The following is a 25,121-nucleotide window of genomic DNA, read 5'->3' on the forward strand; positions in this document are numbered from 1 at the left end:
TGACTATGGAAGGTGTAACTGTTTAGAATGAGAGTTGAGCTTTTAGGTGTGCGAGGGCTCTGACGTCACAGGTCTAGTCTTGTTAACCTAATGCCGAACTTCATTTATAAAGATGTATTATGCAATGCAGTGGAAAAGGGAAAACAACGTCAAAGCTGATTTTCATGCTGGAAAAGGCTTCTAAATATTAATTTGTGGTTTTCTTCATTGTCTCTGTGTATTTCATTAACTAAAGCTATTTGTGCTTAAACAAATGCTTGGTGTTTCATTTGAATTTCTTTTTTTTTTATTACAGTGGTGTCACAATGCTTAATTTGTTAGCACTGTAATAGTTTCCATGGTAACAGAGTTTAATGTTATATATAAATATGTATGTGGCACATATCTGTATATGTATTATAAATATGTACTATAGGTGATTATAACTTCATTTCAAAAGACATCTCAGAAGACAGCTCTCAACAAAACCCTAATTTAAAATGCAGATATACCTTGTGATATAAGCCTCAAGATATGATCACAAACTTGATTCCCTTTCTAACATGGGGGAAAATGGAAATTCTACAGAAGGGGGAGATGTTTGCCGACTCTCTCCTTACAGGTTCTCTTCTGGCAAATAAGTTATCCATGCCTAGAGTCATACTCTATGGACATTTTTATTCTTCCTACTTCTTTACCCACCAACTTTTTAATCACACAAAATCTGATAAAATGAAAACCATGGACAAACTCCAGGGAGAGATGTTTTTGCAAAGGAAATAATAACGTGAAGACTGAGGGATTGTACTGAGAGAGGAATGGGAAGGGTGAGATAATTTGTTCCATTTGTGTTGGGGAGAGAGAGTTATTCAAAATAAAGAAAAACATATATATGTGTACCACTTCAGCTGGGTATTTCACACCCCTCCCAGTAAGTTTTTAAGTAGATATTATCGTGTTCAATTTAGAGATAAAGAAGCTGAGGCTCAGAGTGGGTGAGTTAAAATTATCATGAACATCAGAATGTCAAAGCCTATGTTCTCTGTACAATGTCACCTTACTGTCCTGAGGCCTTATTCAGTGAAAGGTACCTGAGCCACTCCTTCCAGATTAATTAACATGATACCTAGTCACTCATACAGTGGAAATTGGTGCAATGACAATGATATGGAGATAACTTTGGTAGTAAACTAAAAATAAACCTGATGGAAGGGAAGAATAGTATGGTCATTGTTTTCAGTAGGTGTTATTTTAAGCTTCATGTAACAACAACAAAAGAACAGTAGTGGGTTAACTAAATAGAACTTATTTTTTTGTAAAGCATCATAAGTCCAGAGATATGCAAATTTAGATTGGTATGGAGGCTCTACAAGGATATTGGGGACTCAGCAGTTTAGTAGTTGCCTATCTTTCTACTCTGCCACCTTTAGTATGAGGCTATAATTTCCATGCTCATAACATGGCTGCTGAATACTGGACATCACAACTGTAGTCCAGGATAAGAAAAGAGAAAGGAATGAACAAATTAGGCTTTCTCTCTCTCTCTCTCTAGGGAAAATCACAATCTCAATATTGGATGCCACATGCTAAGTTTTGACTCATATTATTTCCTAGGTATTAATCAGTAAAGTGTCAAATGACCTCTGGGAACTGTGCAAAATGCTTCACAAATATGTGTACCATCCTTGTGCAAGTACCATGCTAATCTCCTCTGTGTGATTGCAATTTTAGTACCTATGCTTCCAAAATGAGTGTAAGCTTGTCTTTTTCAGCAATAAACAGTAAGTTTCAAGAGACAAGATGGCCACAGAGTAGGCAGACATTCCAACTCCCACATCCCAGAACCAAAGTGGATTACAACTTAATTTTGAGAACAATCATCTTGAAAGACAAACTTTGGACTAAACTAAGAAGATTCTATAGCCAAGGACCACCAAAGAACCCACACTGAGACTGGTAGGAAAAGCGGAGATGCAGAAAGGACTGCCCTGCTCCTGAGAGTGAATGACTGCCCGAAGGAACTCTCACAGTAGGGAGGATTGCCAGGCAAGTTGTGTGTTGTGAGTCCTCAGCTCCAGAACTGGAGTCCTAGCCTAGAGCCCTGGAGCCTGAAAGGGGCAAATGGACTGTATTTGGCTGAGAAAGGAGCCTAGAAACTGTTTGAAAGAAGGAGACAGAACTCTTTGATCCAGGCTCCATATTAAAGGGACCACACAGAGAGCCTCACTCACAGCCACCTGCCCGAGGCTCCAGGAGTGGGAAGTGCTGGGAGGACTGGAGTTGCCAGGGGAGAGTGTGGTCTCAGAGGCACAGGGGGAGACACTTTGAGGGATGGATACCCTAACTCCTGTGCGGAATCACTCCCGAAATCTAAAGTGAACATTTTTCCTCAGAGCAGCAACACCAGCAAAGGGAAGAAATTACTTTGCCCACCAGAGGCTCTCCTGCTCTGGTCAGAACAAAGAGGCACTTAGAGGCAGGCAATATGTTAGGGACACAGGTAGTGAGTGCTGAAGTATGAGTTACACCATCCACCCACACTGCTGAGTACTCGCTGGGGGTGGTCTGGCTGGTAGAAGCAAGGCATGGCTGCAAAAGCCAGGGTGTTCTGAGCAAGTGTATGAAGGCCTGCTTGTGAAGGCGGAAGCTGAGGTGGCTGCTGGGGAGGTCAGAGCGAGTGTGCAAGGTCAGAGCAAGCATGCAAGCCCGCCTCCCCACTGAGTTCAGGCAACTGCAGAGGCGGGAGCTACGTGGCAGCACTGCTGAGGTCCAAGCTCGCGTGCAATCCTGCCTGCAACATGAGGCCATCTTGGCAGCTGCTGAAGCCCAGGTGACCTCAAGGGCAGTCCAAGCAGGCACATGGAGGCCCACCAGGGGCAGGGGAAGCTGTGGCGGCTATGGAGGCAGGCTGGTACTGGCAGCGCCCAAGCCCAAATGATGGAAGTGGCAGCAGTGGTGATGGGGGGCCCCAGGATAGACCACACATCAGGAGCACAGAGCCACACCCACTGGACCCCTGAGGCCACACCCTTCTGAGTGCTGGAAAAGAAGAAAAAATCAAAATAAAATAAACAGAAAATCTGGATAGAAAGACATCTGAGGCTAAGAGGTAAGCCACATCCAATACCGTACCTAATCACTGAATTACAGTAATAAGCCCAACAAGTAGCCAGCAATAGAAGCAACAGAAAATGGATCTCAGGGGAACTTGAACTTTTAAAGAAACTTACCCCAGGCCAAGATTAGATAAAAGCTAGCCTAGGAGTACAGCTGATATTTATAATGGCACCTGGGCCCAGCAGAGGCAGTCACAAGATCTGGATCACTTGTAGCTCCAAAAAGGTTTATAAGAGCCAGTCATAGGCACTGTCCCCTACCAATCTGTGCCAGGCTCCAGCCAGATAGGTCCAGGAAAAGCATCCGGTGACCAGATATTGAGAGCATCAGTTCAGGACCTAACAACCCTAGTGAGAGTGGTAGCTTAAGGAAGGGCTCCTCACACATGACCCAGCTAAGACATAGATAACGCCAACACAAATAGAAAAAAGAATAGTAATAACAGATAAGTAGCCCACAGCAGATTACAAACAACAGCTGATGTCAACCCAAGAAGACCTAGAAACAACACAACTGAAAATTGGAGGCAGACAATACCAACCCTAGACTCAGCTAGCTACATAAACAACACACCCAAAGGAAGAGTGTATATACAGACAAAATGGGAAGACAAAGAAATGCAATCCAAATAAATCAACAAGAGAAATCCCCAGAAAAAGAACTGAGTGAAATTGAAATAACCAAATTAGTGGATGCAGAGTTTAAAATAATGATTGTTAGGGTACTCAAAGATCTTAGAGCAACAATGGACAAACATAAGGAACACCTAAATAAAGAGATAATGAGCATCAAAAAGGACATTGAAATCATAAAAAGAATCAGACAGAAATGACAAACACTATATCAAAAATGAAGACTACACTAAAAGGAATTAAAAGCAGGCTGGATGAAGCAGAGGATCGAATCAGTGACTTAGAGAACAAGATAAGTGAAAACACAATAGCAGAACAGCACAAAGAAAAAAGGATTAAAAAGTCTGAGGAAACTCTAAGAGAGCTCTGTGACAACATGAAGAGAAACAATATCTGCATAATAGGGGTGCCTGAAGGAGAAGAGAAAGAACAAGAAATTGAGAACCTGATTGAAGAAATTATAGCTGAAAATTTCTCTAAATTGATGCAGGAAAGAGTCAAACAGGTTCAAGAAGCAGAGAGAATCCCATTGAAAAAGAACCCCAAAAGACCCATACCAAGACACATCATAATCAAAATACCAAAACTAAGAGATAAAGAAAGAATACTAAAAGCTGCAAGAGAAAAAAAGTCAATCACTTATAAAGAAACCCCCCATAAGGATGACATTCGACTTATCAACAGAAACACTTGAGGCCAAAAGGGAATGACAAGAAATACTCAAAGTCATGCACAACAGGAACCTACAACCAAAACTTCTTTATCCAGCAAGACTATAGTTTAAGATTGAAGGAGAATTAAAAAACTTCCCAGACAAAAAAAACAAACCTCAAGGAATTCATCACAACCAAACCAATGCTGCAAGAAATGTTAAGGGGACAGCTGTAACAGAACAAAGCAATAAAAAAAAAATCTAGTAAAAGAGGAATGTAGATTTAAAGAATAAAATGGCAATAAACAACTACATATAAATAATAACCTTCAATGTAAATGGATTAAATGCTCCAATCAAAAGACATAGGGTAGCTGCATGGGTAAGAAAACAGGACCCATACATAAACTGTCTACAAGAGACCCACCTCAAAACAAATGATACACATAGACTAAAAGTAAAAGGATGGAAAAAAAAATATTTCATGCAAATGGAAATGAAAAAAAAAGTTGGGGTAGCAATACTTATATCTGACAAAATAGTCATTAAAACAAAGACTATAGTAAGCAATAAAGAAGGTCACTACATAATGATAAAGAGAGCAATCCAACAGGAAAAGATAACCATTATAAATATCCATGTACATAATATAGGAGCACCTAAATATATAAAGCAGACTTGGATGGATATAAAGGGTGAGAACCACAGCAATACTATAATAGTAGGGGATTTGTATACCCCACTAACATCAGCGGATAGATCCTCAAGAAAAAAAAATTAACAAAGAAAGAGCAGAATTAAGGGACACACTAGATTAACTGGATTTAATAGATATCTTCAGAACCTTTCAGTCTAAAGCAGCAGAATACACATTCTTTTCAAGAGCTCATGGTACATTCTCTAGGATAGACCACATATTAAGGCATAAAATGAGTCTCAACAAGTTTAAGAAGATTGAAATCATATCAAGCATCTTTTTTGACTACAATGGCATGAAACTAGACATCAACTATAATAGAAAAACTGAGAAACACTCAAACACTTGGAAACTAAGCAGTATGTAATAAATAATGAATGGATCAACAATGAGATCAAGGAAGAAATAAAAAATTTCCTTGAAACAAATGAAAATGAGCATACAACAACTCAAAATCTATGGGACACAGCAAAAGCAGTCCTGAGAGAGAAGTACATAGCAGTACAGGCATATCTTAAGAAGCTAGAAAAAGCTCAAATAAACAACTTAACCTGGCAACTAAAAGAACTAGAAAAAGAACAGCAAGTAAAGCCCAGAGGAAGTAGAAGGAAGCAGATAATAAAGATCAGAGCAGAAATAAATGACATAGAGACTAAAAAACAATACAGAGGATCAATGAAACCAAGAGCTGGTTCTTTGAAAAGGTAAACAAGATCTATGAACCTTTAGCCAGACTCACCAAGAAAAAAAGAGAGAGGACTCAAATAAATAAAATTAGAAATGAGAGTGGAGAAGTAACAACTGACACAGCAGAAATACAAAGGATTGTAAAAAAATGCTTGAAGAACTGTATGCCAAAAAATTAGACAACCTAGGTGAAATGGGCAAACTCCTTGAAAAATATAATCTTTTAAAAATTAATTTGGAAGAATCAGAAAACCTAAATAGACTGATTACAACAAATGATATAGAAACAGTTATCAAAAATGAGACTAAGAGACATTGACAAGAGTGTGGTGGTTAGGGGGGGGAAGGGAAGGGTAGGGGGAGGGGCACAAAGAAAACTAGATAGAAGGTGATGGAGGACAATCTGACTTTGGGTGATGGGTATGCAACATAATTGATCGACAAGATAACCTGGACATGTTTTCTTTGAACATATGTTCCCTGATTTATTGATGTCACCCTAGTAGAATTAGTAATAATAATAATAATAATAATAAAGAAAGCAATAAAAAAAAACTCCCAACAAACAAAAGCCCTGGGCCAGATGGCTTCACAGGCAATTCTACCAGACATTCAAAGAAGAAATAACTCCTATCCTTTTCAAGCTATTTCAAAATATTCAAGAGGAGGGAAGGCTTCCAAGCTTCTTTTATGAGGCAAACATAATTCTGATTCCAAAACCCAGCAAAGACAACACAAAGAAAGAAAACTATAGGCCAATATTCCCAATGAAATTAGATGCTAAAATTCTCAACAAAATATGAGCAAACCAGATCCAGCAATTCATGAAAAAAATCATACATCATGATCAAATGAAATTTTTTCTGGGGAGGCAAGGCTGGTACAGTATTTACAAATCAATCAATGTGATTCGTCACATAAACAAAAGGAAGGAGAAAAACCACATGATAATTTCAATAGATGCAGAAAAAGTATTTGATAAAATCCAGCACCCATTTATGATCAACACTCTCAGCAAAGGGGGAATATAGGGAACATACCTCAACATGATGAAGGCTATCTATGACAGACCCACAGCCAACATCATACTCAATGGGCAAAAATTAAAAGGAATCCCCTTAAGATCAGGAACAAGGTAGGGATGACCTTTTCACCACTCTTATTCAACATAGTTCTGGAAGTCCTAGTCACAGCAATCAGACAAGAAGAAGAAATAAAAGGCATCCAAATTGAAAAACTATCATTATTTGCTGATGATATGATACTGTACATAGAAAACCCTAAAGTTTCAGTCAAAAAACTACTGGACCTGATAAATGAATTCAGTAAGGTGGCAGGATATAAAATTAATACTCAGATATCAGAGGTATTTTTATATACCAACAATGATCTGTCTGAAAGAGAAATTAAGAAAACAATCCCCTTCACTACTGCAACAGAAAAAATAAAGTACCTAGGAGTAAATTTAACCAAAGAGGTTAAAGACTTGTACTTGGAAAATTACAAAACACTGATAAAATAAATCAAGGAAGATACAAACAAGTGGAAGCATATACTATGTTCATGGTTAGGAAGAATAAACATTGTTAAAATTACCCAATTTATAAATTCAATGCAATTTCTATTAAAATACCAATGACATACTTCAAAGATATAGAACAAATATTCCAAAAATTCCTAAGGAACCAAAAAAGAACATAAATAAACTCAGCAATCTTGAAAAAGAAGAATAAAGTGGGTGGTATCACACTTCCTGATATCAAGTTATTCTACGAGGCCATTGTACTCAAAACAGCCTGGTATTGGCATAGGAACAGGTGTATGGATAAATGAAACAGAACAGAGAACCCAGAAATAAACCCACATCTTATGGATGATTGATATTTGACAAAGGAGGTAAGAACATACAATGGAGTAAAGACAGTCTCTTTAACAAATGGTGTTGGAATATTGGATATACAAAAATATGAAACTGGACCACCAACTTACACCATTTACAAAAATAAACTCAAAATGAATAAAAGACTTAAATGTAAGTCATGAAATCATAAGCATCCTTGAGGAAAACATAGGCAATAAGCTCTCCGACATCACTCGCTGCAATATATTTGCTGATTTATCTCCACGGGCAAGTAAAATAAAAGATGGGATAAACAAATGGGACTATATCAAACTAAAAAGCTTTTGCACAGCTAAAGACAACAAGAACAGAATAAAAAGACAAACCACACAATGGGAGAACATATTCAACAATACGTCTGATAAGGGGTTAATCACCAAAATTTATAAAGAACTTGTAGAACTCAACACCAGGAAGATAAACAATCCAATCAAAAAATGGGCAAAAGAAATGAATAGACACTTCTCCAAAGAGGACATACAGATGGCTAATAGGTATATGAAAAAATGCTCAACATCACTAATCATTAGAAAAATGCAAATTAAAACCACAATGAGTTAATACCTCACAGCAGTAGAATGGCGCTCATCAATAAAACAACACAGAATAAGTGCTGGCAAGGATGTAGAGAAAAGGGAACCCTCCTGCACTGCTGGTGGGAATGCAGACTGGTGCAGCCACTGTTGAATACAATATTCCTCAAAAAATTAAAAATGGAAGTGCCTTTTGACCCAGCCATTCCACTTTTAGGAATATATCCCAAGAACACCACATCAATGATTCAAAAGAAAAATGTACCCCCATGATTATTTCAGCATTGTTTACAATAGTGAAGATCTGGAAACAGCCCAAGTGTCTGTCAGTGTACGAGTGATTAAAAAGCAGTGGTACATATATACAATGGAATTCTGTTGTGCCATGAAAAAGAAGGAAGTCTTACCTTTTGCAACAACATGGATGGACCTGGAAACTATTATGTTAAGTGAAATAAGCCAGGCAGAGAAAGAAAAATACCATATGACCTCACTCATTTGAGGAATCTAATGAACAATATGAACTGAGAAACAGAATAGAGACAGAAGTGGGATTAAAGGATCCAGAGGGAAAGCAGATAGAGGGAAAGGGGCTGATAGGATGGGATGAGAGCAGAAAAGCTAAACCGGGAGGAGGCTGTTGTGGGGAGGAGGGCAAGAGGGATGTGGTGGGAAACATGTGGGAGGGCAGGGGTATTCGGGGGGACACTAGAATCTATATAAACCCAATAAATTAAAATTAAATTAAATTTAAAAAACAAACAAACAATAAGATTCAGGAAGCCCTCACTAAAAGACTGTGCTTACTTATATGTCTTTGGTCAGTCTTATGTCAAAAGCAACACCATAGAGGCAAGGAAGTCTGTGGAAGGAGCCATTTTAACTGAGCCTAATGGTTCCCTCAGTATAATGGGGGTTCTGTTAGAAAATAATGAAGAATAGTCATTGGGTAAGCAATAGGCAATTATAATCCCTTGTGCTAGATATGTCCTTGTTACTGCATCAAGAATATAAACCAATGTGGAGAAAGAGTTCTTTTGCATCAAGGAAAAACATTAAGAACATATTCTGGCACATGGTTAAACACCAATGTAATACAGTGAAATTCTCTGGAGAGGGCTTTCTTCCCTGAATAAAAAGACAAACTATTTTTTGAAGATCTTTGCCTTATTTTTTTCCCATTATATGCCTAGAGGTGTTGTAGCCATTTCAAAGCAGAGTATGAGAACCACAAACTAATAATGACAGAGCAGGAAGACAGACTTTGGGTCCCCAGAAGCATCACTGAAGCCCAGCCCCAGCTTAGATTGACCAGCTCCAGATGTTATGAGAGTGAAAAAACTTTCAGTAGTTTAGTAGTTTAAACCAATATTCCTTGCGCTATATTTTATATACAACCAAACACAATCTATGGTGACATAAGCTTTTGCCATGTGAAAATTATATTAACAATCATCAGCATCATCATCATTACTTCTATCTATGATATAGCCCCAGGATGTCCATATTTGTGTTCTATTCTTACAGATAACAACCAAAGTGTTTGACCATGGCCCAACAAAGATTTACTTAGAAGAAGTAATGTAGTCTGCAGAAATGTATTGAGTAGGACTCCCCTAGGGTCTTCCGTTTCCTGGAGGAAACTAAAGAAATTCTAACTAGCTCTGAAACTTGGGAACAAAAACCTGGCACTAATCAGACCCAACCATAGAGTCTAAATGGACTGCTGACCCAGGAGAACTCCGTGCATGCATTAAACCCTACTGCATTCCTCTGGGTCTATAGTCTGGAGATTTATAAGTTTATTGTCCCTAATTGCCTATAAAAACTTGGGTGACATTAAGAATACCTAGGATGGGGCTAAAGAGAGTTTAATGCTGATTAATGGGTAATATTACAAAGATTATTTTGTGGATCATGATAACTACTAAAATTTAGAGATGGATGAGGATTATCTCCCCACAATCTCTTCATCAGTTTATATTGAAAGTAAATCTCTGATCAAATTTGGTCACACAGAAAGATATATGTTAAACATTTATTAGGAAGCAGACATAAAACAGCTCATATAACCTATAAATTTGATAATATCCTAGCTCTTGGCCTTTAGGTTTTCTTACTATCCCAGTGCATGCAATGTCCATGTGAGGCAGATATGGTTACCTTCTAGAGGCAGAGTTCGGTTTCCTTACAACACAGAGCAGCCCATCAGAGGACTAAGTAAATGGCCAGACACTGGAGAGTCTATGAAACAATACCTCTAATGCAGGGGTCAGGAACCTATGGCTCGCAAGCCAGATGTGGCTCTTTTGATGGCTGCATCTGGTTTGCAGACAAATCTTTAATTAAAAAAATAATAACGTTAAAAATATAAAACATTTTCATGTATTACAATCCATTCATTTCCTACCGCTCATGTTCATGGTTGCGGGTAGCTGGAGCCAATCACAGCTGTCCTCCAGGACAACACCAAATTTTTATTGGATAATGCGTAACATATACGAGTTGTTGTATGGCTCTCACAGAATTACATTTTAAAATATGTGGCGTTCATGGCTCTCTCAGCCAAAAAGATTCCCAACCTCTGCTCTAATGAGAGAGATCATAGGGCTTTCTAGATTGTTATTCCACTTACGCAAGCAGGGTAGGAGCCTCTAGAATATTTCATACAATCCACATGTCTTTATTATCACTATTTTTACTATTCCTAAATGCTAAGTGACAAGTCATTAATTTTTATCAGTAAAAACCCATTTTTAACATGCCTTATGTTGATTAAGAATACTCTGGTATTGTTGGAAGATTAAGATAGCTAAAAACTCGCTAGGAACCACCTCTGTAGGGTAAACTATCTGATTTGAAGGCTAGATGATGACACGCAGGGTGTAAATTTGGGGTCAGGGTAAATGATCACCTTATTGGTGTAGCTTAAACTGACTGACATATATATAACTTAAAGGCCCAAATCAGACCTAGACCTCCTGTCCTCTGATTCCCAAATTTGAAATTCTTATTATCGTAGCATCCCAACTTGGCGTTAATCTGACAAACAGTCCAAATTTGCTGCCTTAAGAGGTAACCATTTTATTTATTTATTTATTTATTTATTTATTTATTTTACTGTTTCTCTGTTCACTTTCTTAAAATTTTATTTAAATATAATAGAGTAACAGTAATCAATAAGAGTACATAAGTTTCAGGCAAACATTTCCATATCATTTGAATTGTGGATTGTGTTGGGTGCCCATCACCCAAAGTCAAATCATTTTCCATCACCTTATATTTGTCCCTCCTTACTCCCCTTCTCTCAACCCCCTCTCCCCTAAGTTAGCTTATTAATATCATCAAAACTTTTTCTACTTAGAATGAAAATAGCAGATTTAGTTGCTGATATTTATCTTGGAACAGCATGCAAATGGGATAAGTCTGGATTAAAACACAGAGTACCAAATAATGAAAGTTTAGATTTGTAAGAGAGAGTCAAATGTAAAATAACAAATGGTTATTTGAAAATTAAGAGAAAATATGATAAATGTTGACTAAGAAGTTCAAAGTCAACCTTGTCTGTTATCATTTCCCTTCTATTTTGACCCTACAATGTCTGAATTTTGCAGGCCTACTATGATCTCATAAACCATTTATTTTCATCTCTTTGATAATTTCTTTTTTATTAATAAGCATTCACTCCATGATTCCTCATTTATTTTTACATGGAAAATTATGGGAAAACAATTAAAGATAGTTCCCAAATGCAATCACTGGTTTATAGTGATATTCTTATACTTTCGAACAAGCTAAGACAGGCTCTGCTGTGGGGATTCAGTGATCATCTAAAGAAATAAAGAGGGTCTACACTACTGTCCCCATGTTTCTCAAGAAGGCCAGGCTGACACCTATTCCCAGAGGGGACACCTTCTGATTATCCACTTGCTTTATGTAACTATGGCTAGTGCTCTTTGGCTATTCTTCTAAAGGAAAATATGGACACTTGTTTGTTCAGTCGTGGAAGTGAGGGCTGCTATTGCCAATACAGCACATTGAGAAGATCTCATTCTACTGAAGAGTGTGGTTCAGGAAGAATGAGCATGCTGATTAAAGCCAGGACTGTGATGCAATTGAGGGAGTGATGAAGGATGGGTAGAATTGATTCCCTGCTAAAGAAACAGGTCCTTCTCCCTCCAAAACAATGGTGTATTGATATCTCATCCTTCCTCCACCTGTGAAACAAAGATCATTTTTTAGCCTCCTTCATAGAAATGACAAAATAAACGCCCCTATAAAAAGCTTAGTTAGACACAAAATATGAAGTCAGTTCTTAATGTGCATCTACTGAAGTCTTTAGTGCTTGATCTTCTGGGAATTAAAAGCGCTGGGTCTTCCTTGAAACCCTCAAGGCTCCCAGGGTTTCTGTGCAATTAAACTTCCTGGGAAGGAGGAGGCTGCGAAATTAGAGACCACCTAGTCAATAGATAACATATACAACTAATAGGTAAATGGGTTAAATAGTTAAGTGGCAACCCATGTGAGGATTGGCTCTTTCTCTGTTAAACTAGATATCAAAGGATGAATGCCATGATAAGGAGTTCAAAAGTACCCTAAGCTTGAAACAGCTTTGGGAAAACCAAGCTGGGTTAACTGATATAATTATTGCGGATTCATTGAAGTCTGAACAGCAAAGTATTTAAAGCACTGTCAGGAAATATTAAATCTCCCTCTGATATTAGGATTGAAAAAAGGTAAGACAGCTCATTTTTTTACATTAAAGCAGGATTGGACCTGATTAGTATTTGAAATATTTTATCCCAATTTTCGGCAGCATTAGATTTTGGTTAGTGAAATACAAATGAGCATCAATTGTATATGACAACTGCTGATCTAAACCACTTAAAATTCCCTGAATGTCCTTAGACTGGCTGCCAGAGACTCATCATTAGAGGCGGCTCAGTGGAGGAGGCCCTGCCCAAGCTGGGAAGGGTTAGAGAGATAGCCCTATGTTTTGTGAGGACATGAATCACTATCAGGACCATTACAACTGTTGAAACGAGGTCACAGAACTCCAAGTCATTCTGCATTTTGCTCAGAGGCCAGGGAGCTCTGAGACTTGTTGCTGCCTTTTGTTTCAGTGGAAATCAAATCCACTTCAGTCACCACTTCCTCCTGCTTAGGTTTGAGACCAGAGAGTTGAAGAGAACAATGTAAGCTTCAAATGTTAAAGCCACAGTAATAAAGATAACTGACCAATTTACCTAGTAAAACATTTTTGCTCATGATTTAGAAAATGACTGAAGACTAAAAAATATGTGTTATTCTTCAATTTGTCCTTGGAGGGAAATTGAATGATGATTAGTCTTTGGAGATCATAATAGGTTCTTTGAAGTGACGTCAGAGCCAAAATAAACAGTTTATTTTATACAAACTAATTTAAAGAGATGAAGTTGATTTGGCTTTTTGGAATCAAGATCCTTATCTTTCCATTAGTGTAATTTAAAAATATGGTAATTAGATTCACCTAAGACTCCAGGCTTTCACCAACTCCCTCTTCCTCCCTCCCAGACTTGATTTCAAGATCCTATCTAAAAGATCTAATAGAACAAAGACCCCACTAATTAAGTAGCTAACCCCAAGACTATGCTGCCAGCCTGGGGGGCTTGTTTTATTCTGTTAATTTGAGAACTGTTACTTTATCTTCAGGGGTAATTGGTGTGTGAAGTGTATCTCTCCCCATTCTTCCCATTTCCATGGGAGGAGATATCAACATTTACTTTAATTTGAACTCAGTTTTACACCACAGTTTAGACTGGCTCATCCTACATTTTTCTGTGTTAGTGATCTTAGAAGACCATCCCTTAAAGGATTTTGGAAGACCGCTCCATCTTTATTTATTACCCATGCAAATGTTCTGTGTTTAGCTAAGGCTGTAGCTGATAGACCAAAATGCTTAGCAGATTTTGGATTGATTCTACTCTCCTCAGCCCAGTCTGCTCTTTACTATATGAATTGAGCACAAAAGGTCACAGTGAATCAATCTGGGCCTTGGTTTGCAAAAATGTGAATAGAAGGTAGTCAGTCATGGTAGCTCCCTTTTGTGAGAAGGTTATTAAAGTTCACTGGAAAACAATTTCCCCAATCTCACATTTATAATTGAATACTGCTGTTGTGAGGTTTCAATGAGATGAAGTATGTGAAAATGCTTCGTAAACTCTGTAAAATAAAAAGTCTGAAAGACGCTGCATCACTATTAACTGTGCCTCTTGCTAAAGAATGGGATTATGGGGAAAAGGCCACTGTCTCAATCACACCTTTCTCTAATGTTTGAATTTATAAAGCTACAAATATGTATGACTTATAAAATCACAATATATCTAAGAATCTTTCCTTTTTAAGAGTTTTCCACAAGAAAGGATATAAAAAGAGGCTATCTTTTACCATTAAAACTCACTATGCCTTGAATTTCAAATGCCTAAAATAGGGACAATAATCAATTGTTTTTCAGGGCAAAAAAAAAATAAAAAAATCAGGTATCATCTATGTGGAAAATACAGCTAGGTTTGTCCAGGAGCATAATGTATTCTGGAGGTAGGATATGAAGATTCCTTTTCTTTTTAATTTAAAATGAGATCTTATTTTGCTTTTAGCTGTGTGCAAAATCAACACAGTCATGAATATTCTGGGGACCTGGTTTGAGAATTGAACATTAGGCCATCTCAGGTCACCGAAAAGATTGTCCTATGTGTGATTCCATGTAAATTAGAAAGGGACAAATAAACAGAAATCCCAAACATACAGAGGTAGATAGGTGGTGCCCGAGGGGATCCCCTTACAAAGGGTACATGCACCCCACCTTTTATCCCATCTTTAAGAAATCCTTACCCTGCAGTCCCCTTCCTCTTCAGTGTTCTCATTCTGGCCTCCAGATATCCAGGCCTCCTTTGGACTCTGGAGTCTGCAGGTTGGAGCTCTAATTCTAGCTATGCCATTTATGAACTGTTTGAGGGGGGGATCGTACTTTGAAGCTTATTGAACCTCCTCTCTTAAATACAGGTCTCTGAGGACTAAATGAGATTAATAACAAAAGCACCACAGAAAATACGCTTCCACAAAGATACGATAGAACATTATTTATTTACTTTCCATACTAACTTGTCTGTGTCAACATTTATGCACTGACAGCCCATTGCCTCAGGACCTTGTTTTCTGCAGTTTACCTGATAAAGGAAAATATGCTCATGTGCTAGGAGGTGCTAACGAGTTAACTTAGTACCCTTCTCAGGTAATATATTTACATTTGAAAGGAACTAAATGAAGCTCTTCCTACTTAGGTTTGGGAAGGGGAGAAGAAGGTGGAAAAAGCAGCTATAAGAGTGCCTTCCCATGTGCCAGACACTCTGATGAGAGCTCTGTATTCATTGTTTTTAAAATCCACACAACTAACCTATGAGGTGTGTCCACATGCAAAATTGCATAACAAGCATTGGCTACCTATAAGAGGATCAACTCAACAGGAAATATTAAGGTTATAATATGATCATAGCAGAAATAAGCATCCTTGTTTGGGACGTGCGTCTAGGGAAAAAAGCTGTGGCTTGCAGTTTAACTGCATTATTTAATGCTTTAATAATGAGTAATCAGGATTATAAGAATGTGTATGGGACCCAAGGCTAATGATGGTACTGGAGCAGGTAAGAAAAGAAAAGGACTGTCTTCCTCCCTCTCTCTCTCTCTTTCTCTCAAGTTTAAAAAAAAAAAAAGGTATAGTGAACCTCTATATAGCAGACTCAGTATAGACTTAACATTTATCAAGATTTCCCCTTGCTTTTCTTCAATCACCATTTTTTATTCTGAAATATATTAAAATAAATTAAGGACTTTGTGTTATTTTAGGCCTACAAAACAACGACGAAAAATGATAATTTTTTCTTAAAGAAGACTTTTTCTTTATTAACTAAGGCTAACTGATTACTCTGAAATACAATTTACACAGGGAAGTTAGGTGGGAAGTTTAATTTCCCCTTTAATTGCCAATTGTCAGAGTGAAGCATAGTGTACTGGATAACTCCCATGATGACCAAGGACATTGTGTGTGTGTGTGTGTGTGTGTCTTGTCTTGTTTTGATTTTGCATTTATAGTTTTGACCAGATGTCTTTGTCTGAGGACTTGTGGCTTTTCAATGTATTTAATGTTGTATCAGATGTGGCTGGTGCCCTGCCCATACCATGCTGACACCCACCATTCCTGACCACAAAGATGGCAAGCACCTGCAATTCTCTCTCCACCTGACTTTTATCTCATCTTAGGCACAGGGCAGGTGGGAGTGCCGCAAAATGGACATGCTGGGTGCATTAACCGGGCAGTGATGTAGGGCAGTGGTCCTCAACCTTTTTTGGGCCACGGACTGGTTTAATGTCAGAAAATATTTTCACGGACTGGCCTTTAGGGTGGGATGGATAAATGCACAAAATAAAATTATGCAACCGGCGTAAAAACTGTGGTATTTTAAAATATAATTGTTGAACTTACGAGACAAGCATCAAGAGTGAGTCTTAGATGGATGTAACAGAGGGAATACGGTCATTTTTAAAAAATAAAACATCATTCAGACTTAAATATAAATAAAACGGAAATATTATAAGTTATTTATTCTTTCTCTGCAGACCGGTACCGGTCTGTGGCCCAGGTGTTAGGGACCACTGATGTAGGGGACAAATCCAAGGAGTGTCCACACCGTTTCAAAGGTCCAAAGGTCCCAGCAGGATTGAGCCCTAGATGCCCTCCACAGTAACCTGCTTATGGACACACCTTGTATTGACTCTCTTCTCTTTCTTGTCTTGCTTTCCCCATGGCCCCTGTCCCCTGGATCATTCCCCATAAACCACATACACACAAATCTTTGTCTCATGGTCTGCTTCTGGGAGAACCAGACTAAGGAAATTGATACCAAGAGTAGTTATAGGATGCAGGCACTCAGAATAGGATGCTGATGGAATGGATGGGATAGGCCCCATTACTGGTAAGTGAGACAGTGATTTCCTCTGGCATTGCATAGCATCACTGTTTCTTAGATTTCACCTATGGTGGACTGAGAGGGGGAAACCTGGGGAAGGGTCTGTACTGGCTAATGCAGTAGGTCCAATGCTTGAAAGGTATGGGGCACAGGTAGTTATGAAGACTGGGGAATTAGTTGTCTATTGTTAGCACCTCTATAGGAAGGAAGAAATAAGCCTCAGGTAAAAAATCTATTAACATGTACTATGGTATGAAAACCAGAATGCCACAGTGGCAATGTTTAAAGAGACCCTGATCTCCTGTATTCAGAAGACTATGCTAATGATGAGACCCAAGATTTAAATGTAAGAGTGGTAGAGCTTCAAAGAGGCTGAATGCATAGCTCCAGTGTCTCCTACACTGAAGTCAGGACCCTGAGACCTAAGATGAGGCCTTCTGGGTGGCTGTGCTATGCACTGTCAACAGTGCCCCACCCACTACTGCTCCAAATGCCTCTGATCCTCTGGGCCAGCTGGGTGGGCCTCTTCCCTAAAGGAAGTAACCTTCTATTCTCTAAAGTTTATACAACATTCTTACTGAAATGAATGACTTCAAGTTGTATTTGTCCTCCTAAAAACCTCTACCCCAGCCCTGGCCAGTTGGCTCAGCAGTAGAGTGTTAGCCTGGCCATGTGGAAGTCCTGGGTTTGATTCCCAGTCAGGGCACACAGGAGAAGCGCCCACCTGCTTCTCCACCCTTCCCCCTCTCCTTCCTCTCTGTCTCTCTCTTCCCCTCCTGCAGCCAAGGCTCCATTGGAGCAGAGTTAGACAGGGCACTGAGAATGGCTCCATGGCCTCCACCTCAGGTGCTAGAATGGCTCCGGCCACAACAGACCAGCGCCCCTAAGTGGGCATGCTGGGTGGATCCCAGTTGGGTGCATGCGGGAGTCTGTTTGACTGCCTCCCGGCTTCTAACTTGGGAAAGATCCAAACAAATAAACAAAAAAACCTCTACCCCTTCCCAACTCCTTTTATTGCTTCTACACCTGTGTTGTCCATCCAAATAGCCATAAGCCACCCATAACCATAAACCAATTAAAAGAAAATTAAGTCAAGGATTCTCCTCCTCAGTCACACTAGCTTATTTCAAGTACTCAATAACCACATTTGGTTAGTAGTTACCATGTGGGGCAGCGCAGAATATGTCTATCTTTCATTGCTGAAAGGCCTATTGGGCAGGGCTGACTTAGACCAGAGATTGACAAGCTTTCTTCAAAAGGGTCAGATAGTGATTGTTTTAGGCTTTGCAGGGTTTCTACTACTCAACTCTGCCACTGTAGTGTGAAAGCAGCCATAGACAAGACAGAAACAAACAGGTGTGGCTGTGCTTCTTAATTTTACAATTACTAGGTGTCCAGCCTATGGACCCTAGCTTACTAACCCCTGGTCTATAACAAAAGCTGGGGTCAGGTCTTAGCATGGTGCAAGAAGAGAGTGCTGAAAGAAATCCATGCTATGAATAGAGAGAGAATTATTTCCCAAAGGGCTCATGAATACCGACAGGTTTCGGGACAACATGCCTGGGAATGTAAGTTGGAGCTACTCTGGGAAGATGAATATTAGGTTTGATGGGGGAGAACATATGAGTGCTGGCATGATTTAACCTGGCAAGGACTTCAGCTGCCAGTGTTTTAGATTTCAGCCATTCAATTGGTGTGTAGTGGTATCTCACTGTTGCATTTTCCTGATAACATATGAGGTTGAGCATCTTTTTATATACTTAGTTATCATCTGTATATCTTCTTTGGTGAGGTGTCTGTTCAGGTCTTTGACCCATTTTTTTTTTTAATCAAGATTTTGTTATCTATTGTTGAGCTTTAAGAGTTCTTTGTATATTTTGGATAACACTCCTTTCTCAGATGTGTGTTTTATAAATATTTTCTCCCAGTCGATGGCCTGTCCTTTCATTCTCTTGATAGTGTCTTTTGCAGAACAGAAGTTTTTAATTTCAATGAAGTCCAGCTATCAATTGTTTCTTTCATGGATCGCACCTTTGGTGCTGTATCTAAAAAGTCATCACTAGGCCCACAGTTGCCTAGATTTTCTCCTATGCTATCTCCTAGGAGCTTTATATTGAGGTTTTTGTTTTTTTCTGAAGCTGGAAATGGGGAGAGACAGTCAGACAGACTCCCGCATGCGCCCGACTGGGATCCACCCGGCATGCCCACCAGGGGCGACGCTCTGCCCACCAGGGGGCGATGCTCTGCCCCTCCGGGGCGGTGCTCTGCTGCGACCAGAGCCACTCTAGTGCCTGGGGCAGAGGCCAAGGAGCCATCCCCAGCACCCGGGCCATCTTTGCTCCAATGGAGCCTTGGCTGCGGGAGGGGAAGAGAGAGACAGAGAGGAAGGGGGGGGTGGAGAAGCAGATGGGCGCTTCTCCTGTGTGCCCTGGCCGGGAATCGAACCCGGGTCCCCCACATGCCAGGCTGACGCTCTACCGCTGAGCCAACCGGCCAGGGCTTATATTGAGTTTTACATTTAGATCTGCAATTTATTTTGAGTTAATTTTTGTGAAGAGTACAAGGTTTGTGTCTAGATTTTTTTTTCTTTTTGGCACGTGGATCTCAAGTTGCTTTAGCATTATTTGTTGAAAAAACTGTCTTTTCTTTAAGGTCATATATTTTTTAAAACATAAGTTTAAAGGAAGTAAATTCCAGAGAAAGAGAGAGTGAAGTCTTTCCTAGGTGGGCAGAAATTTCATTTGCTTTTTTACAACAACTCTGTCATTATTAAACTATTAGCTCAATTCCCACAAGTCCAGAGGAAATGCCAAAATCACCAGAGACCTCCTATTTGCCAAAGCAAATGAAAACATTTTAACCATAATCTAATTGGCAGTATTTTGACAATATTAACTGTAATCTTGAAATCCTTTCCCTTGACTTCTGTGACACCACACTTTTCCTTCTTTCATCATGGCCCTTTCTTCTCAGTTCTCCTCTTCCACCTCCTTAGTTGTTGGCACTGCCCAGATCCAACCATAGTGTTCTTTTTAAAGAAAAAAAAATTTTTTTTTTAATTTTATTTATTCATTTTTAGAGAGGAGAGAGACAAAAAGGGAGAGAGAGGAGAGAGAGACAGAGAAGGAGAAGGGGGCAGGAGCTGGAAGCATCAACTCCCATATGTGCCTTGACCAGGCAAGCCCAGGGTTTTGAACCGGCGATCTCAGCATTTCCAGGTCGACGCTTTATCCACTGCGCCACCACAGGTCAGGCCAACAGTGTTCTTCTCACCAATGTCTCTCTTGATGGTATTTTTTCCACTTCAGTGGCCCAAACCAGTGGTAATGATTCTCCAAATATTTACTGCCAATTCAGATATTTCTCCTAATACCCTAGCTGGGTCTTCACCTGAATTAGCCCACAGCAGCTCAAACCCAGCCTGTCCCCAAAGTGACCCCATCTTCTGTGTTGTCTATTTTAGAGAATGGAACTACCTGAAAAGTTCTCAAGAAGGAAAGTTGGACACAACCCTAACTCTCTCCCATTCCTCCTTTCAAATGGTCACTCATAATCAATCCCTGACCTTGTCTCCTGCCACTAGCCCGATTCCTCTCCAATCCATCGTCTGTCATGATTTCTAAACCTATTCATTTGGGTAGTACAGTACAATTCTTCTAAGATAATTTCTTATGACTTACATTTGCATTTTTATTAGCAAGCCACACTCTTCTGACCTAAGAAATGTCTAGCATGCTATTGCTGTTTCCTGGGAATTGGGATGCTTTGCCTTTCTGTTATTTATTGTACCTAATTTTGGTTATGTGTTACTTCTGTCATTTCCTGTTGCACTGTAGATACTGTAGGGGCAAGCACAGACCAGCTGTAGCATCCTTAGCCTCGAGTAGTTTGGTTGGCACTTATTTAATGGGTGAATGAATGAGTTGCTCTGCTGCGGAGCTCTGTGCTCTGACGACTGCGACTTCCTGTTCTGGTTTTGTCTAGAAATTTTTATGCTTCCATGTGATGATTTGGCTCCTTCCCAGTTCTCAGTGGCCTGATTTGGTCATATAAATGGTCTTGATATAGTTCCTATATGATATTGCATTATTTACTTCATTCCCTGACATCAGACTCTCTGTCTTTGAAAATCTAGGCATTGGCCTGCAGATTGTGCCTCTTTTTTTTTTTATTTTTTTTTTTATTTTTTTTATTTTTAATAAATTTTTATTAATGGTAATGGGATGACATTAATAAATCAGGGTACATATATTCAAAGAAAACATGTCTAGGTTATTTTGTCATCAAATTATGTTGCAAACCCCTCGCCCAAAGTCAGATTGTCCTCCGTCACCCTCTATCTAGTTCTCTGTGCCCCTCCCCCTCCCCCTAACTCTCTCCCTACCTCCCTCCCATGTCCTCCCTCCCCCCCCCACCCTTGGTAACCACCACACTCTTGTCCATGTCTCTTAGTCTCATTTTTATGTTCCACCAATGTATGGAATCATGTAGTTCTTGTTTTTTTCTGATTTGCTTATTTCACTCCTTATAATGTTATCAAGATCCCACCATTTTGCTGTAAATGATCTGATGTCATCATTTCTTATGGCTGAGTAGTATTCCATAGTGTATATGTGCCACATCTTCTTTATCCAGTCTTCTATTGAAGGGCTTTTTGGTTGTTTCCATGTCTTGGCCACTGTGAACAGTCTGCAATGAACATGGGGCTACATGTGTCTTCACGTATCAATGTTTCTGAGGTTTTGGGGTATATACCCAGTAGAGGGATTGCTGGGTCATAAGGTAGTTCTATTTGCAGTTTTTTGAGGAACCACCATACTTTCCTCCATAATGGTTGTACTACTTTAAAGTCCCACCAACAGTGAATGAGGGTTCCTTTTTCTCCACAGCCTCTCCAACATTTGCTATTACCCGTCTTGTTGATAATAGCTAATCTAACAGGAGTGAGGTGGTATCTCATTGTAGTTTTGATTTGCATTTCTCTAATAACTAATGAAGCTGAGCATCTTTTCATATATCTGTTGGCCATTTGTATCTCTTCCTGGGAGAAGTGTCTGTTCATGTCCTCTTCCCATTTTTTTATTGGATTGTTTGTTTGTTTGTTGTTGAGTTTTATGAGTTCTTTGTAAATTTTGGATATTAGGCCCTTATCTGAGCTGTCGTTTGAAAATATCAGTTCCCATATAGTTGGCTGTCTGTTTATTTTGATATCAGTTTCTCTTGCTGAGCAAAAACTTTTAATTCTGATGTAGTCCCATTCATTTATCTTTGCCTTCACTTCTCTTGCCATTGGAGTCAAGTTCATAAAATGTTCTTTAAAACCCAGGTCCATGATTTTAGTACCTATGTCTTCTTCTATGTACTTTATTGTTTCAGGTCTTATATTTAGGTCTTTGATCCATTTTGAATTAATTTTAGTACACGGGGACAGGCTGTAGTCGAGTTTCATTCTTTTGCATGTGGCTTTCCAGTTTTCCCAACACCATTTGTTGAAGAGGCTTTCTTTTCTCCATTGTGTGTTGTTGGCCCCTTTATCAAAGATTATTTGACCATATATATGTGGTTTTATTTCTGGGCTTTCTATTCTGTTCCATTGGTCTGAGTGTCTATTTTTTTGCCAATACCATGCTGTTTTGATTATCGTGGCCCTATAATATAGTTTAAAGTCAGGTATTGTAATGCCCCCAGCTTCATTCTTTTTCCTTAGGATTGTTTTGGCTATTCGGGGTTTTTTATAGTTCCATATAAATCTGATGATTTTTTGTTCCATTTCTTTAAAAAATCTCATAGGGATTTTGATGGGAATTGCATTAAATTTGTATATTGCTTTGGGTAATATGGCCATTTTGATTATATTTATTCTTCCTATCCAGGAACAAGGAATATTTTTCCATCTCATTGTATCTTTTTCGATTTCCCTTAACAATGCTTTGTAATTTTCATTATATAGGTCCTTTACGTTCTTTGTTATGTTTATTCCTAGGTATTTTATTTTTTTTGTTGCAATCGTGAAGGGGATTATTTTTTTGAGTTCGTTTTCTAATATTTCATTGTTGGCATATAGAAAGGCTATGGACTTTTGTATGTTAATTTTGTATCCTGCGACCTTACTGTATTGGTTTATTGTTTCTAATAATCTTTTTGTGGAGTCCTTCGGGTTTTCGATGTATAGGATCATATCATCAGCAAAAAGTGATAGCTTTACTTCTTCTTTGCCGATATGGATGCCTTTTATTTCTTTGTCTTGTCTGATTGCTCTGGCCAGAACTTCTAGCACCACGTTGAATAAGAGTGGAGAGAGTGGACAACCCTGTCTTGTTCCTGATTTAAGGTAGAAAGTCCTCAGTTTTATGCCGTTTAATAGGATGTTGGCTGATGGTTTATCATATATGGCCTTTATCATGTTGAGATATTTTCCTTCTATACCCATTTTGTTGAGAGTCTTAAACATAAAATTGTGTTGTATTTTATCAAAAGCCTTTTCTGCATCTATTGATAAGATCATGTGGTTTTTGTTCTTTGTTTTGTTGATATGGTGTATTACATTAACCGTTTTGCGTATGTTGAACCATCCTTGAGATTCTGGGATGAATCCCACTTGATCATGATGTATTATTTTTTTAATATGTTGTTGTATTCGGTTTGCCAGTATTTTGTTTAGTATTTTAGCATCTGTATTCATTAGAGATATTGGTCTGTAGTTTTCTTTCTTTGTGCCATCCTTGCCAGGTTTTGGTATGAGGGTTATGTTGGCCTCATAAAATGTGTTTGGAAGTATTGCTTCTTCAATTTTTTGGAAGACTTTGAGTAGAATAGGAACCAAGTCTTCTTTGAATGTTTGATAGAATTCACTAGTATAACCGTCTGGGCCTGGACTTTTATTTTTGGGGAGGTTTTTAATAGTTTTTTCTATTTCCTCCCTGCTGATTGGTCTGTTTAGGCTTTCTGCTTCTTCATGACTCAGTCTAGGAAGGTTGTATTGTTCTAGGAATTTATCCATTTCTTCTAGATTGTTGTATTTGGTGGCATATAATTTTTCATAGTATTCTACAATAATTCTTTGTATTTCTATGATGTCTGTGGTGATCTCTCCTCTTTCATTTTGGATTTTATTTATTTGAGTCCTGTGTCTTTTTTCCTTGGTGAGTCTTGCTAAGGGTTTGTCAATTTTGTTGATCTTTTCAAAGAACCAGCTCCTTGTTTTATTGATTTTTTCTATAGTTTTTCTGTTCTCTATTTCATTTATTTCTGCTCTGATTTTTGTTATCTCCTTTCTTCGGCTGGTTTTGGGTTGTCTTTGTTCTTCTTTTTCTAGTTCCTTAAGGTGTGAAGTTAAGTGGTTTACTTCGGCTCTCTCTTGTTTGTTCATATAGGCCTGAAGTGATATGAACTTTCCTCTTATTACTGCTTTTGCTGCATCCCAGAGATTCTGATATGTCGTATTTTCATTTTCATTTGTCTGTATATATCTTTTGATTTCTGCACTTATTTCTTCTTTGACCCATTCATTTTTTAGAAGTATGTTGTTTAGTTTCCACATTTTTGTGGGTTTTCCCCCCTCTTTTTTGCAGTTGAATTCTAGTTTCAAGGCTTTATGATCAGAAAATATGCTTGGTACAATTTCAATTTTTCTAAATTTGCTGATATTGTCTTTGTGGCCCAACATATGGTCAATTCTTGAGAATGTTCCATGTACACTAGAGAAAAATGTATACTCTGTCGCTTTGGGATGAAGTGTCCTGTAGATGTCTATCATATCCAGGTGTTCTAGTATTTCGTTTAAGGCCACTATATCTTTATTGATTCTCTGTTTGGATGACCGATCTAGAGCCGTCAGCGGTGTATTGAGGTCTCCAAGTATGATTGTATTTTTGTCAGTTTTTGTTTTAAGGTCAATAAGTAGCTGTCTTATATATTTTGGT

General features: G+C 38.7%; 1 non-coding gene across 1 annotated transcript; it reads right to left on the reverse strand.

Moving 5' to 3' along the window:
- Positions 1 to 1,627: 1,627 nt before the first annotated feature.
- Positions 1,628 to 1,734, reverse strand: LOC136307142 (U6 spliceosomal RNA). The gene has a single exon (XR_010725825.1). It is a non-coding gene; the product is annotated as a U6 spliceosomal RNA (small nuclear RNA).
- Between the last annotated feature and the right edge of the window lie 23,387 nt (positions 1,735 to 25,121).

This window comes from Saccopteryx bilineata, chromosome 5 (assembly GCF_036850765.1).
Source record: "Saccopteryx bilineata isolate mSacBil1 chromosome 5, mSacBil1_pri_phased_curated, whole genome shotgun sequence".
NCBI lineage: Eukaryota > Metazoa > Chordata > Mammalia > Chiroptera > Emballonuridae > Saccopteryx > Saccopteryx bilineata.